Genomic DNA, 13451 nt, shown 5'->3' on the forward strand with positions numbered 1-13451 from the left:
ATGGGGGGATGGAGGAGAGTATGGGGGATATGGGGGCGATGGGGGGGCTATGTGTGGGAATGAGGGGAAATGGGGGGGTTGTGGGAGATAGGGGAGATATGGGGGGTATGGGGGATGGGGGGGACGAGGAGGGATGGAGGGAATGGGGGGAATGGAGGGGTAAGAGGGGATGGAGGGTGTAGAGGGTTGGGGGGAGAAAGGGGGATTTAAAGGGGCATGGGGGGCATGGGAGGGAATATGGTGAAATGGGGGTTGTGGGGGATAGGGGGGATGGGCAGAGGATGGGGGGAAATAAGGGGGTGGAGGGTTTGGGGTGGATTTAAGCTGTGTGAGGGGGGTTGAGAGGGAAAGGGGGAGTTGGAGGGATGGGGGGGTGGGGGGGATGGGAGTTATGGGGGGGAATAAGGGTGGTGGGGGGGGTTGGGGGGATGCAGCATATGGGGAGTTGCTAAAAGAAGACGTGTGCAGATTCTTCTATCTGGCCGCTTTATACGCCAGCAGCAGACATTAAGAGAGATGGCTGCAGAGCACAGGCTGCATTTCATGGTGTGCATTTCCAGTCTGGCTCTAACAGTGCGCTCTCCTAAGGATCGTCATTTAGGTCTCATTAGCTCTTGTTAAAAGACAAGATTTCAACTTTTGCCATTAGATGTACAAATATATTATTGACACCTTGTAGTCCAACATCTCTACAGCAGCATTTCTAACTGCAATCTAAAAAAACTACAATGGAAAGAACCTCTGCATGCACTAAAAAGCACATAGAGCTTAAAGGTACGTTAAGAAAGCAGGGATTTTTACACTTCCCCTCTTGCCTATCAACTTAGAGTAGCGACATCAACAATATCTGAAACAGTAGGAAAGGATTATAAATGCTGGTGCTCAGTGACAGTAATAGTGACCAGAATGTCTGAATTACAGCAACAGAAACTTTTTACATGGACAGTGCACAATTTTTACATGAGAAAATTCATGCAGCTGCTGCTGTGACCAATATATGGATAAGCAGCCCTTAAAGTACTTGAGATAAAGTGCTGCCGAAAAGGATCAATAAGAGGGACCCAGGAGAAATAACAAAGGGATCTATGGAGAAAACACTGGGAGGACAGAATTACAGTGGGCCTGTTTAGTAGCTGATATCCTGCAAAGTATATTTCTCCTGAAAAACATCAGAGACACAGGCATCACTTTATACAAATGAAGAGGCAATGAATTACAAACTGTAATTTCTTTGTCCTTTGAGGAGGCTCTTTGTCGATCGGTAGGACCTGCATTTACACTACATGAGGCCAATTTCCACGTGCTGGAGTTTTCCCTCCTGCTGCTTTCATTCTTCCTGCCTGTTCTGCTTTGCCTGAAGGAGAGAAGGGGAGTTAATGAGCTGCATTTAAGATATACTTTCCCAGCAGCCAAATAATCGTGATTATTGTTCTTAGTTTTGACTCAGATATTCAGGCATGCGTAAGACTTAGGTTCATACACCTGGGTTTGCTTGATTCCTATTTCAAAACCCACAGCCACCTGCAAAGCACCCAATACAAATTATGGATAGTGTTTGCAGTGTTTGCCTTTATCTGGTGCTGAAGCAGCTGCTGAAACGTTGTCCACTCTCCAAATCCCTGAGTGGAGCTGTATTGCACAGAGGATTTCTCCTCGGAGCAGAACTTCCCACCAAACACAAAAATGCATGACCTCATAGGCCACACACTCTTCTGCATGCAAGTGAAGCAAGAAGGGAAGCGGGGGCACCCAGCACTGCCATTGACTCATCTCTCCACAGCATTCATCCTCCACTCAGTTCTCCATTCAGCTCCTCACCCCCGTGGGAGGAACAGGGTTTTCTGGGAGCCTGAGACCACTGCTGCCGTGGATGAATACGTTGGATAAGCCAAGTTCTCCTTCCTGCATGCTCCCCAGTGTTCTAGCAGGTGCCCCACTCCACACAATCCCCTTGCTGCCCTTAGTCCAGCTCTCTGTGAGTATGGGGTAGTGTGGCGGTGAGGAAGAATGCTTAGGAAGAGATTTGTTAACAAAGGCAAGTTACACCTAATGCCCCTTGCAGCTGCAACACTTTGCATTTGAACTGTCAAGGATCTGATCTCTTGCTCCCTGGTATGTGCTGCATCTTCAGAGGTTGATGCTGTGTGGCATGAGGTTGTCTCAGCCCTTCATTGATTAAGCTGGAGAGCTCTGAGGTGAGGCTGGAGCCTCTCAGCCCATTCTGATAGCACCTTGCCTGATTCAGACCACATACAGACCACCTGATCAAGGGGAGGCTGTTGACGAGGCTTTCTTGCTCCAGATGCGTGAGATGTCTGGCTCACGGGCTCTTGTCCTGGTGGGGGACTTCAACCATCCGGACATCTACTGGGAAAACCACACGGCGAGCTGCAAGAGCTCCAGAAGGCTCTTGGAATCCATTGACGATAGCTTTCTGGTTCAGGTATTAGACAGACCGACCAGAGGTGAAGCATTGCTAGACCTGCTGCTCACCAATGCCGAGGAGATCATCAAAGGCGTCAAGGTTGGAGGCTGCCTGGGCTCCAGCGACCACGCCCTGGTTGAGTTTGTGATCTCAAGCGATGTGGGCCTGGCAAAGAGCAGGATCAGGACACTGAACTTTAGAAAAGCAGACTTCAAGCTACTCAATGGATTGCTGGCCAAGATCCCCTGGCGCGCTGCCCTCAAAGACAAGGATGTTGAGGAGAGCTGGCAGCTCTTCAAAGATGACCTCCTGGAAGCACAAGAGGTCTCCATTCCTCTGAATAAGAAAGTGGGCAGGCGAGGTAGGAAACCGGCATGGCTCAGCAAGGACCTGCTGAGAGAACTGAGGGTGAAGAAAGGGGTGTACAAGCTCTGGAAACAAGGCTGTATCACCTGGGAAGAGTACAGGGATGCCGTCCGGACTTGCAGACGTGGGATCAGGGAAGCCAAGGCGCAGGCAGAACTGTACTTGGCAAGGGATGTGAAAAACAATAAGAAAACCTTCTACAGGTACATTGGCCAGAAGAGACAGGCCAAAACGGGCGTACCTACTTTGGTAAATTTAAAAGGAGAACTGGCTTCAACAGATGAAGAGAAAGCTGAGGTGCTGAATGAGTTCTTCACCTCGGTCTTCACTGGTGGCCAGGATTCTAGTCTTTTTCCCGTCCCTGAACCCTGCATCCCCAAACCTCTATGTGGGGACCAAGGAGGGCAGAGCAAGTCCGACAGTGCCTCCTTAGACTGAATGAATACAAGTCTATGGGGCCGGATGGCGTGCATCCCAGGGTCCTGAAGGAGCTGGCTGAGGTGGTTGCCGAGCCGCTCTCCACCATATTTGAGAAGTCGTGGCTGTCAGGTGAGGTCCCGGATGACTGGAGGAAGGGTCACGTCACTCCCATATACAAGAAGGGGAGCAGGGAGGACCTGGGGAACTACAGGCCGGTGAGTCTCACCTCCGTGCCTGGGAAGATCATGGAACAGATCCTCCTGGACGACATGCTTGATCACATAAAGAATGAGCATGTGATCCGAGACAGCCAGCACGGCTTCACCAAAGGAAGGTCATGCCTAACTAATCTTGTGGCCTTCTATGATGGAGTGACGGCATTGGTGGACGAAGGGAAGGCGACCAATGTCATTTACCTGGACCTGAGCAAGGCCTTTGACATGGTCCCCCACCACATCCTCATCTCCAAATTGGAGGGAAGTGGATTTGATGGGTGGACGACCCGATGGATAAGCAACTGGTTGAAAGGCCGCAGACAGAGGGTGGTGGTCAATGGCTCTATGTCCAGGTGGAGGCCGGTAACAAGTGGTGTCCCCCAAGGGTCTGTCTTGGGACCGGTGCTCTTTAACATCTTTATTAATGACATCGATGAGGGAATTGAGTGCACCCTCAGCAAGTTTGCTGACGACACCAAGCTGAGTGGTGCGGTTGATACGGTGGAAGGAAGGGATGCCATTCAGAGGGACCTCGACAGGCTGGAGGGCTGGGCTCGGGTGAACCTAATGAGGTTCAACACGGCAAAGTGCAAGGTTTTGCATTTGGGCCGGAAGAACCCCAGGCACCCGTACAGGCTGGGAGGAGTGGTCCTTGAGAGCAGCTCGGCAGAGAAGGACCTGGGGGTCCTGATGGACGAGAGACTGAACATGAGCCAGCAGTGCGCTCTGGCAGCTCGAAAGGCAAATGGGATCCTGGGCTCCATCAGGAGAGGGGTGGTCAGCAGGGAGAGGGAGGTGATTGTCCCTCTACTCGGCTCTTGTGAGGCCCCATCTGGAGTCCTGTGTCCAGGTGTGGAGCCCTCAGTACAAGAAAGACACTGAGATTTTGGAAAGGGTCCAGAGGAGGGCGACTAAGATGATCAGGGGGCTGGAGCACCTCCCCTATGAGGACAGGCTGAGGGAGTTGGGCTTGTTCAGCCTGGAGAAGAGAAGGCTGCGGGGTGACCTCATGGCAGCCTACCAATACCTGAAGGGAACCTACACCCAGGAGGGGAGTAAACTCTTCAAAAGGGCTGACAACAGCAGGACTAGGGGAAATGGATCCAAGTTGAAGGAGGGAAGATTTAGGTTGGATGTTAGGGGGAAGTTCTTTACAAGGAGAGTGGTTAGGCCCTGGAACGGGTTGCCCAGGGAGGTTGTGGATGCCCCGTCCTTGGACGTGTTCAAGGCCAGGTTGGATGGGGTCCTGGGCAACCTGATCTGAATGTGTGTGTTTGGTGGCCCTGCTGGGCAGGGGGGTTGGAACTACATGATCCTTGAGGTCCCTTCCAACCCGGGTGATTCTGTGATTCATCTCAGGGGTCGGGACCTGAGCACAGAAATGTAAGAAATTCAATAGATATATAAAATGCTCACCCACCATAACAAGGATTCCCTCTTCCATTGAGCCAGAAGAAAGAGGGAGGGGAAAAAAAAAAAAAAAAAAAAAGAAAAAAGGAAAAACATCACTTCTGCCACTTAAAAAAGTCTGTAGAGCTGTAACAGGAGAACTGAACAGATTTCCCTCTCAAAGGTTTTCCAGTGGGATTTGTTTCATCTCTTGCATTTTGCATTCTGCTCCAGCCTTAAGCAGAAAACACACAGCTGCAGAGCACAGTGTGTCAGCAGTGCACTAGCAGAGCTGCAGCTGATTGCCTGCTCAAAGTGCTGCCCAGCCACAGCTCCAGCCCTGCATCCAGATGGTCTGCAGGGCTGAGAGGGGCTGTGAACAGCTACAGTGCTGGGAGGAGGGGCTGTGCCCAGCTCCCACCCTCATCTTTGGCCCTAGCTGTTCTGAGAGCTACAATGTTGGCACTTTGTCTGCCTTTTTTTTTTGCGTCATGCCAGAGCACTCCATTGTTAGATCAGCAAATGGATTCTGTAGGACCTGTCGCGAAGCAGATGGACAACCTTAACTTTTCTGGAACACTTTACCTTTGGGAAGGGGGAGGTGCACACAGGGCACTGTGCACTACAGCTGCTCAGCACATTGCTTTAGAAAGAGAGGAAAGAGAGGATTGTCTAAAATAAAATTCCACTCCAGATCTCTGCCTCCGAGATTCGTGTATTTTCCATATGCTTGTCTTTTTTTTCTTTACAGCTATATTTCACAGAAAACAAAACAAAAAGATCCTGTCCTATGACACAGAATGATCTGTCTCCCACAGACCAAGAATTTTACAAGATTTACATGGAAAGCATCAGTGAGCGAAGGTCCCTGTTCTACAAGTCACCCAGACATCCAACTATGAATTGTTTCAATGGCAATCAGGCGCACTGCTATAGAAACGGGCTTACAAAATAGGGCTTCATAGTCCTGGATATTGCAAGCATTAGATCCATATTGGTTGAACTCCCTAAGAAAGTCACATAAGCAGAAGTACACACGAAAGTAGAACTTATTTTAGTTCAAACTCTGGTACATAAATACAGGAAGGTTTTACGGTTGTTAGGATCTTTTGCTTTCATGACACTACAAAACGTCATAGGAAAACAGCAAAATCCTAGCAGTTTTCATTAACAGATTCTTACTAAAAAAAAAAAAAAAAAGGGGGGGGGGGGGGGGGTTTTAAAAGTAGGATAGAACAGAACAGTACAAAAGGAAACTTGTGAAGGTATATCAGTTTTGTGAGAACCTGTAATAAACAATGTGGATTGCTCATATCTGAGTCCATACAAGGACCCAGTCGGACCGAGAGTGCTGGAAGGAAGCTCGTGCTGCACAGAAGCTGCAAGGAAGTTCAGGCTGCAAGAAGTGCTGCGCTGAAAGAAGCAACCCCGTGTGGAGTCCTGCTTTTCTCTGGATAAGGAACAGCTCCAAGGTGGATGGAATGTATTTAGGGGTCTCTTGAGGGGTTTTTGCAGGGTAGATACAGAATTTGTTAAAATTAGGACTAGTTTGGCTCATTGCCTTTTTGTGTGTTTCGATTTGTGTTTCACACTTGTTGCAGTGTATACAAAAATGATACAGGATGCTTATGAACCGTGCCTTCTTTGTTAATAAGGAAGGGGGAGATGTGGGGAAAGATGTAACTGTGAGCAAGTCAGCCAAGAGTCTATCAGACTCCTTGATGGAGCCTATCACCGTGAAACCTTGGGAGTCTGGAGTGTAAGACTGAGAGCAAATGGGCTCTGTTTGCGTCTAAGGGCAAACAGGAGGTTGTGTCTGTATGCACTGTTAACCTTATCACACTTAAGAAACCTTTCATCCTTTATCACTATTGTTTGGGAGAAGCTGGGCCAATTAACTGAGGAGGGGGACAGCATTTTCCTGCTTGTAAGTGAATGGTACATCAGATGTGTGTTGAACACCATAAAGCAGAACTATTCGGAGAACGATTCTGATGCTACAAGAAACCGTGCGAGCTCTCTAACTCGGCTGAGCGCCGACAATTGGCGCCCGAACAGGGACCCGAAGCCGGGCCCGACTTGAAGACTGACCGCTCCGGAGCACGCTGAGAAAAGCGTGGCAGGTGCCGAGAAAAGCACGGAGCACGCTGAGAAAAGCGTGGCGCTGAGAGAAGCGTGGCACACGCTGAGAAAGGGCGCAAAACACGCTGAGAAGCACGGCAGACGCGGAGAGAAGCGCCACAACCTGAGGATTCATCGCCCCGACAGCTCGGAGTGCCTTTCTCCGGACCGTTGCCGTGGGGATTCATGTGAGCTCCGAACAAAAGAACGTCCGAGTTACTTTGCAGATTGTTCTGAAAAAATGGGAAAAGACGGTGCCCGCTGCCGTTTTACAGCAGGTGCTGCTCTGGGCTGCCAAGAGTGACCCCTCGATCGCAAATCAGACCATTTACGACCCCGAAGTAGGGGACCGGGTCGGGGTAAAGCTATGGGACGCTGCTGCTGCGGGTGGTAAGACAGCGTTCGGGGAGCTGCAGACTCGGAGAAAGCTCTTTGAAGCGCTGAAGAGCCACTGAAGATCGCAGTCTGACAGCCCCAGTCTGCCTGAGGGCGAGGGAGCGGCTGGTTGCCCTGCAGATCAGCCCACGATACCATCGGCTGCCCGGCCGCCGCCGTCGGGTGGGATTTTCACTGCCGGAATCAGGTGAACGGGAATGCTCATTTCCCACTGATAACCTGGGGGAGAGGAAGAATCTTGGGGATATCCTGTACTGGTTATTGTCACTGTCTTTGTGATTGGTAAATGCTTATGGCAATGAAAGTGTAAATGTAAATGGCAGATGGAAATGTAATGGTTAATGGTATACGGAGGTGGAATTGTTAACAGTGCGCAGAAGTGTGAATGTTAGTGCTGTATGGAAGTGCAAACATCAGTGCTGCATGGAAGTGGAATTAGGAATGGTACATGGAAGCGTAACTGAGGGTACAAATAGTGGAACTGTGAAAAACAAAACAACGAAGACAAAAATCAGCACAAAGTTTAAAGAAGAGCAGCGGGTTAAAATATTCAAGTCTGTGATCTGCTCCAGCCAAAGCAGATCAGTGCCGGCAAGAGAACGCATCCCCGCACTGCTCCTCCCCCCGCTGGTAACCAGAACGCAAACGAGGCGTTAATGGCGAGTGGGGACGAAAACAAAAGACTGGAAGCGAGAAGAGCCTTGATCTGCAGATGTAGGAAACTCGGTATCCCAGTGTCAGCACGGGAAGCCTGAGGAGGGAGGAGCTGAGAGAAGGGCTCTAGGACCCAGAGATCTCCGCAGGAAGAGCTGGGAGGGGGGGCTGGCAGGGCCCAGGAGGGTTCTGCCCTCACTGAACAGAAGAGCAGCTTGTGCGAAAAGCGGCGCTGCGTCTGGTAACAGATGCGATAGCAGTGAAGGGTGGAGAAAATGAAGCTGAGGAAGAAATGACAGCAAGGTGTGGAATTCGTAGCAAACGCTGAAGCAAAATGTGGTGTTCTTACTGCAGTAAGTGGTGAGTTTGTAACCAGACGGGAAACCACTGGCAAAAGTGAGGTTTGCTTTGTTAAACGTTTGCAATCTAGTATAGTTAAACAGGTAGCCATACACAGATTGTTGTACATGCCAAATTAATCCAAACCTTGACTAGGCATGATTTACTAAAACAACAATGCCACAGCCGATATACAAAGGTCTGGGCTCTCAGCTGCAGAGGGCAGCAGTAACCTTCCCACTGAAATGTGGCAGGTCTCCCAGTAAAGAAATACTCACGGGTGGACTGTGCATGCCCTTCAAGGCTCAAACAGGCTCAGAAGATCTTGAGAGGATCTTAAGTAAAATTGCACCCAAGTGAACTAGGAGAACATGAGGGTTTCTGCCTCCAAGGAAACAGACACAACTTACATGCCCAATGCTTACACATTTTCTTACTCCTCTTGTCTGGCCACCTTGTGACAATACACCCTGTTTAGTGTTTATTTCTTACATTTGTATTATTCGTTGAGTAATAGCTTCCAGCATGTGCACCCAAGCAGAGAGCAGTTATTGAGTGAGGTGGTCAGAAGGGCAGCAGCTCCTGGCTGGCCACGTGCAGGGGTTTCTCAGCCATGTTTGCCAGCGAGGTGTGAGCACAGCTCCTGGGGGTAATTTTTGGTCACAGAGCCCTGCAGTGCCCGGAACAAAGCCAGCAGCCCGGCCCTACAGAGACCCATGCCAGGTGGGGTTGGGGCTGCAGCAGCCTTGCCTCTTCCCAGTCCTAGCAAACAGCAAGTCAGTCCAACAGCTCTGCTTACAGGAGAACCCGAATTTACTTCAGGCACGTGGTCCTGGAATCTGGAAAACCCTGATGTCTCCAGGTGCAGGCAGTACTGGCAAGCATCGACATCAGATGGTTTATACACCTGAGCTGCCTAACAGGAAAGGAACGGTGCCATTGTGTGCCTAAACTGAGCCCATCAGGCAGTTGTAAGCTAGTTGAGTCCTCAGAGTCCAAAGTGAGTGGAAATTTGCTACCACACTCCATGAGTGGTTAAGGTAACTTAGTTTCAGCAAGTTTTGCATTAGTAATAATGGAAAAAAAAAACAACACCCAAACAATTATGATAGGTGCTGCAAAAGAAACTCCTCTTCATCTTTTGGATGGAAAGTCAATGACTGTGTGCAATTTCCCCTGTAATGCTGCGGGGCCCTCTTCCACTCCACTGTCTCTGCTGTCTGGCACAACGGGAGAGCTGCTGTGGCCTTGTGTCCGCACCTGTGCCTCCTCCAGGGTGAGTAGCTTGGTGGGAGGAAAAGAAACCCACAGGGACTCGGGCCACAATTAAGAACTGTGTCCTGTAAAGCAAAAGCACAGATCAGAGGAGGATCAGCAAGCAGCAGCACAGCCATCACAGCTCTGGGGGAGGTGCTGTGTTTTTCTAAGGCTTGGTTATCCTAGCTACTGCAGGATGATGTCAAAACAACCATTTTGTCACAGGTATGTTTATGGCAAAGGACAGACATACTCATAAGTGAGAGCAGCTTACTGTATTTAAGCAAGCAAACAAAACTCCTAAAAAGTGAGGACAAGTCAGTCAGAAACCTTCACTGCCATACTTGAATCAATCTTCATCTGCATGCAAAATATTGTCATGATAACGACAGTTTTCTTCTTATGAGGTCTGGGTTTGCTCTCAGCATCCAGCAACAGGAAACGCTGCACACGACTGCAGCAGCTGCAACCCAGCGTGCAGGTGGACACAGAGAACTGAATCTGGCCGTGCCTTGCTCTCGGCCTGCTTACAGCCTATGCTTGTTTTTGCAGACAAACATTTAGATTTCTACCACAGTAGCCCACAGTGCCAGCTGCCAGGATCTCTGAAGCCTCTCAGTGCAGGGCAGTGCAGGTGAGCGCGAGGAGTCTGCTCTAAGAGCTGTCCCTGTTTGTCCTTTGTGTGCTCACAGGGGCTGCCTTGCCAGAGCAGTATTGCCAAGCTTAGCTGATCCTCTGTGACATCCCCTGACCCTTCTGCTTGTGGGAAAGCAGACAATGTGAACGTCTGAATCATTAAACAACTGGCCAAGGTGATATGCTCCGTTCTACAGCCTGGATCATCACATGGCTCAGGTGCTTTGCATGTCCATCTTCCCCTGGCAGAGCTCAGCCTGCTGTGGGCTGTTCCTGTTCAACCAAGCTTACCCCTGCATCCTGCTGACATAAAAACTGCCTTCCAGTAGGAACAAAAGCTGCACTTACAGCAACTGTGCTATAAAAAGAAGAGCAACACTTGTATCAAACGGCAAGCAGCAAATACTCTGAAAAAGCAGTTATCTATACTCCACCAGTGGCAATAACTGCAGTGACTGCAAATCTCATTGGAAGGTCGGGGTATCAAAGCAGATGGAACAAACTTAGCGCTCCTTTGGAATAATAATTGTTTGTGCTCTTCACACTTACTCAACAAGCAGAGGAAACTTTCTTCCTGGTGCAACTCTCTTTCTTTCCACTGGACCAGGTGCACTTATGGTCTTAGCAGTCACTCAAGGACAGCTGTAGGTTCCAGGGCTGAGCACAAACAGCTTGCAGTTATTTCCTCACTCTTAGCACCTAAGCTCATCCTAAAGCCTCTGCTGTGCAGGCAGAGAACTGGGCAACAGCTGCAGGGCCCGTGCAGTCTTTGCTGTGCAGCTGGACAGCCCTGCTGATTAACTTACAGAGACTGTGCAGAAGAAACAACCATGAAAGCAGCTGTCAGAATATCTCCCATTAAGAGCAAGACTTCTGTTTCTCAGCATCAATGCTAATGAATACCAAGAGCCTTCTTTAAATCTGCTGTTTGCCATTTGTCTTCTAAGATGCTTGTAAGGATCACGCACTGTGTTGTACTGCAAGACAGCTCAAGTGGGAAAGCACACAGAAGCATTGAAGAAAGTGATTTTAGAAGGAAAAGAGAGAGTAGGGAGAAAGATTTAAGTTACTCTGTGCAGCTTGTCAGTGTGTGGACCTAACAGCAGCAGCCAAAATTTCAGCTGTATGTTCTCGTAGAGCATCCCTGGCTTCCCAGAAAGATACTGGTAGCCACATTTGCCATATTCTTATATCAGTCCAGAAGTCTGTTGTCTCCTCAACAGTAAAAGCATATGTCAAGTATCTTGGTGGAGATCTGGATTTGATCAAGGTGTCTGATCAAGGTAAAGCTAATGGAGGAAGATGCTCACCTGCTCCATCTCCAAAGAACGGGCTGGATTTGGAGTGGAAGAGAACATCTGAGTGGTTCAAGATGAATTCCACAACGGCCAGCTGCATCTGCACCTCCATGAAGGCAGCTCTTCTGCTGATGCAGGCAGACTCACTCTGCTGTGACCTGAAGAAAAAACAGATGAAGTAAAACTGCCAACAGACAAAAGACTGGGAAGGCAACTCTGGCTGTGCAAAATATGTTGATTTTGGAGGGGAGGGTCTACAAAGGCTGCGTGTGTTTATTTTGAGGTTTCTTTTCAACACTGTTTGCAAGATGTCAAGCATGAGTCCACTCTGATGTTCTTTTCTTATCTGGCCTCACATCCTGCTTTCCTGCATTGCTATACAATGGGTAACCCTTATCTTGTCCTCTCTTAACTCACGCAAGCAGGAGAGCACGCAGAAAGCAGCTTACATCTTTTACGCCCTATAACTCGACACTTATCTCTTTCTCCCCTGGTTCCTCATTGGCTGAGTACTTCAGGTTCACAATGTTCCCGACGCTCAACTAAACCTATGGATACTGGATGAACATCAATTATTGCTGGCTAAGCATATATCGCTAATTAGTTAACTTCTCACACTTGCTCACTCAACACTCAGTCCTTGTTTCTGGACTTCTGCTCGTCCCTGCATAGAGATAAGCTTGGAAGGAGGACAAGGGGGAGTATCTTGATGCCTGCCTGTTGCATCCCAACCTACCCACAGAGCCAGGCAAGCCAGCCTTGCGTAGAGGCCCTGGCTTCTTTGATGTTTGTTAAGTCTGTTTTTCTTTTGCTGAGGGTCTCTTATCCAAACAAAATAGCCCTACAACATGATTTCTAGTCCATAATACTATACCTACACTATTTGGAACATTTAAGAGCTATTGCAGTTTTGCAAGCAAGAATTAATCACACAATTCAGCAACTGTATTTCTAAAGTAGGTTACTAACATATATGGTATTTCTACTTTTTCACATCAGCTATTTCTAAGGACAAGTTACTAAACACAAGTACACTGTGCTCTGCTTCTTCAGATCAATTCCCTCCTCTTAATATCTAATGCAGGAACAACATTCCATTCCTACAGCCTTGAGCAGGGATGTCTCTTGATGTCACACCTGCACAGAGATCCTTTCCACCTTGATGTCAAGACACCTTGCTGGTACGGATCCTCGGTAAGCAACTAATAGTTTGGTTTGGAATTTGTCAGCTTCACTAAGGGTACATCTATCTATCTGTCTAGGATCCCTTAGACACAAACTGTCTGGGACTAGGAGTGGATCCAGCCGTGCTGGGGAACCTTACCTCTGTGCATTGAAGAGTTCACACAGCAATGGGGTTGGCTCTGATCCTCATGACACAGCAGGAGAGCATCCTGTAGATGTGTGTGTTACCCTGTCCTCTCTGTGGATAATCACCCAAAGAGAAAAACCCAGTGAGGCCACGGGCTACTCATCTCCAGCATCACATCCCGTTCAGACGTAAATAATTCTCACCTCATGGACTCAGAGCTTCCCCTTTAAACTGAAATCGGTCGGGTCTGCCGTACAGAACTCCAAAAGGACTCAAGCATTCCTTACATCTTGATTTTACCCTCATCCTTGTTGCCTGCTACCCGTGTAAGTTCTCCTCCTGCTGAATTTCAGCCACGTGCTTTCATCTGGCGATTTCCACGTGCCCCTCGTGCTCAACAGGCTGTGTGCAATTCCCAGCTGATGCCCACGGTGTGACCGAGCTGCCGCAGCACTCACAGCACCGAGCACCCTTTGTCCAACGGCATCGCAGCAGGCGCCCGAATCGAGGTACGATGTCATTTCACAGTGCTTGTATACTCGCCCTGTTTGTGCTACAGGGAAAAGCCACCGACCAAGCTGAAGCAGCGTCTGCCAGCACCACGGCGTTCCCCGAGTTCTGAC

At 49.1% G+C, this 13451-nt stretch overlaps 1 long non-coding RNA gene across 2 annotated transcripts; it reads right to left on the reverse strand.

Annotated features, from left to right (window-relative positions):
- Positions 1-1213: 1213 nt before the first annotated feature.
- Positions 1214-13397, reverse strand: LOC122158505. Of its 2 annotated transcripts, XR_006168248.1 has the most exons (5): positions 13032-13397; positions 12841-12939; positions 11529-11674; positions 9586-9665; positions 1214-1354 (listed from the first exon to the last, which is right to left on the reverse strand). It is a non-coding gene; the product is annotated as an uncharacterized LOC122158505 (long non-coding RNA). The 2 variants fall into 2 exon arrangements; XR_006168247.1 differs by lacking the exon at positions 1214-1354 and having other exon boundaries at positions 8736-9665.
- Positions 13398-13451: the final 54 nt, after the last annotated feature.

This window comes from Centrocercus urophasianus, unplaced genomic scaffold (assembly GCF_019232065.1).
Source record: "Centrocercus urophasianus isolate 14NV4802_14NV808 unplaced genomic scaffold, USGS_Curo_1.0 seq_1435, whole genome shotgun sequence".
In the NCBI taxonomy this organism is placed as follows: Eukaryota; Metazoa; Chordata; class Aves; order Galliformes; family Phasianidae; genus Centrocercus; species Centrocercus urophasianus.